Source organism: Aplysia californica, unplaced genomic scaffold (assembly GCF_000002075.1).
Source record: "Aplysia californica isolate F4 #8 unplaced genomic scaffold, AplCal3.0 scaffold00090, whole genome shotgun sequence".
Taxonomy (NCBI): Eukaryota; Metazoa; Mollusca; class Gastropoda; order Aplysiida; family Aplysiidae; genus Aplysia; species Aplysia californica.
This window is the reverse complement of record NW_004797360.1, coordinates 63,131-66,662: the sequence shown is the minus strand read 5'-3', so window position 1 is coordinate 66,662 and position 3,532 is coordinate 63,131.

Genomic DNA, 3,532 nt, shown 5'->3' with positions numbered 1-3,532 from the left:
CTCTCTCTCTCTCTCTCTCTCTTTCTCTCTCTCTCTTTCCTCTCATTTTGCCTCTTGCCTCCCCCCCTCCTCTCTCAGTAGTCCTGCCCAACTGACTACGTGCTATTTCTCCTGTTTGAAAGTGTAGCCCCATCCCATCACACCAGTCCCTTTCACTCTTTCCACGCTTTTACAACGATCTGTTTATGTCTGTGTATTGTGGCGGCTGTCCTACATTATTACCAATTTAAAGAGGCCTGGTTCAAAAGTACAACTAATAAATGCCGAATCACGTAATAAATACATTTATTATGTGTGTTTTTAAGTTTAAGTATCTCATCCTGAAAGTTATGTACCCAGTTTTATAAATGAAATCGGGAAACACCTTAACTATAAATTTGATTTTAAAGGGCATTACAATCTTAAAGTATATTTTGATAAACGGGATAACTCCACAATATGAGTGTATGTCTAGACTGGCGCTTCTTTGGGCGGATGGTCTCAATGAGATCATAGGGCCCAAATGACATTCCACGTAGACCTGTATTTTCTCTTTGTGCGGGTAAAAATCAAAGCCAATATTATTATAGTGTTCAGATTGTGAGTTAAGAAAATAAGTGAAGGAATAATAACTGTTTCATAGTAATGCCAACCAATTCTCTGGCCAGACTTGTCGTGGGGAAGTGGGTGGGGGGGGGTCTTCAAATCTCCTTTTTAGCTGTTTTTACCCATCAGTGCAATGTGCGGAAATGTGTTAACTTCTTTAAAACGTGAAGAGTCAATATGATATCTAAATGGATAGGAATAATGGTACAAATTCAGCGTAAATAAATTTACTATCAAAATTAACTACCAACAGAAATAATCTTTTTATAGAGGCAGCGGCAATCTATGTGTTGGAGCCGTATTAGGCCACCTTACCTACAGCAGACATCCCCGAGGTAAGGAAGAGAGCATGCCTATCACTAGTATCAGAGGATAACGCCCGTAATGAACGATATCTGGAAGGAGACCTTGAGAGTAAAAATGAAACTCGGGAGTTGAGATCAGAACAGACTGGGATTCAGACCGTGGGGAGTAAGCTAAGCATTCAGAGTGCTTCTTTTTCTACCTTTCTCTTAACTTAGAAGAGACTAGCTGGGCCCCCTTTCGATGAAAGGAATAGAAAAAAAATTGAGTAATTGAGGAACTGTATGCACGGCTAGTGAACGGAATCTGTCGTCTTAGAAGACGGCAAACCTGGCGGATTTCAAAAATTACAGAGACAGACTAAAGCGTCGGCCTACAAAAGCGATCGGCGAAATAACGAAATTGAGCTTTTTGTAGGAAAGCTGTCTCAAAACTGAAAAAACGAAGGGCGTCATGATCTGGAGAATATTTTAAAGAATGTCTAGGCGGAAACTGTATGTCGATCGATGCAGCCATTAAAAAGCCTTTTGAATAGCAACATTCGGCCACCACAAATAGATAATAGAAATGCGCATTCATTTAGTCTAGATCTGTGTCAGAAGTTTATTTTGGCTTGGAAAGAAATGAAGTGCCATTTTGACAATTTGTACCAGTATGTGCCTTGAAAAGGGGGGAACGAAATGCAGTTCTTAGAGTTAGAGTCAATGTTAATCTTATTAGTGGTGATATCTGAAGATCAGTGCAAAAAGCGTAGTCTTAAGTGTTCTTTGTCGCAATGTGAAACTAGAACCATGACGCCGATTGTCGCAAAGTTCTATAATAGAATAATTAAGGATTGAAGACTCAGAAACGGGAAAAGGTGTGGAAAATGTGGTATAGGATCGGGCGGGAAGGCAAAGTGTCTCATCTTTCCGGACAGATTATATTATGATTATCAACACATCTTTCAACGCTGTATACAAATATATTGGCGCCTCGTCGAAGGTGCGTGCAGACAGCGACAGATTGTCAAAGACGCGCCTCTATAGTCAATCTGGTCACGGTCCAGTGGCTTATAAAAAGAAACCGCACTCGAGACATCGCAAAGACTCACATAAGAGCAACAACAAACAATCAGCATTAAAAAATTGAATATTTTTACATTTAAAAAACTGCGTTGGTGGTCTTTAGGGTCACCTTCTCGGTTCAGGTAAACAGCGAACTGTGAAGTACAAGATTTACTCTTGTAGGCTGTAACGGATACAACAAGATTACTCATCAAATATTTCGTTAATGCTCTGCATTCCTGTATGATGATACATTTATTTCAAGGATCAAGTGAAGGTGATGATGTGACAAAGTGAAATAAAGATAATACAATTGCTTCACATACAAATGATAACGATTACTTATTTGTTACAGGTATGATTATATCGAGGCACTTCAGCACTGCCTGGTTTTGTTATGTGTGAAGAATGGCAAAGCTGACCTATTTATTGCTTTCTGCGGACATCTTTTTCAGCTGACGTGATTACGTCAGAGCCAAATGTTTGGTTGGGGGGTTTGGCAAAAGATACATGCTCTATGATTTTGAAGGGCTTGAATTTAAAGAATGGAAAGTGAACACCATTAAAGGGCTCTCGTGGCCTAGAGGTTAAGGTGTTCGCCTCTCATTTAAAGGTCCCGGGTTCGAATCCGGGTGGCGACCGAAAAACATTTCTTCTTTAAAATTGTCTCCTTTCACCTCCTTCCCTGCTCTCTAACAATGTTCAATCGTCTGATTTTGTCTCGGCTTTCTGCTCCCACTCCCTCATCTCCTTTGCCCCCACATCTTCTGGAGCCTTTCTACTGCTCCTTCTTGGCTCCTTCTTACTGCTGTCTTTTAGCCACACCCCAGACCTTCTGGTGGGAAAGATATACACCTAGTCTTCTCGGACAAGGGCGAAAAATCTCACAGTTCCCGTGTGCAAGTTGCGCACGTTAAAGATTCCTTGGCAGTCCAAAAAATGAATTAGACTAATTAGAGTAGGCTTCGGCCGCCACCCGGGCAAAATTCCAAATTTCCTGTCAATTGAAAATGGTTAGTGTGTCCCGCGCGCTCATATGATCTTGACCTTATGCAGTTGCGAGCGCCGCAAAACACTTACCAAATGAAAAGAAAAAAAGAATGTCATTAGATTGATCCATTAATTGACAAGCTGAGACCTAGTGCTCCTTATAAAGTATACAGAAACAATCAAGATCGAGTACGAATGACTTGACAGATTGATACAGTCATATGTGCCTTTTTGTATTCTTCTGCTAGTTTTGTTTTAATGTGCAAGCGCGCCTTTTGCCTTTGGTAAACGTGCTTTTGGGCCATGGTCATACCTCTCTATCACATATGCGACAAATAAATACATACCCACTCATGCTCACATTCATGCACGCACCCACCCCCCCCTCCCCCCACACGCACACTGATACACACACACATACACACACAAACACACACACGCACACAAATACACACACACACACACACGCAAACACACACATACACCAACATTCCCTTTCACGCACGAGAACACACGAAGTCTCTCGCACTTGCCCACATACGAACGCTTTATATTTAGCATATTAAAATGTTTTAAACAACCGCGACAACAAGAAACTGAATTTGATT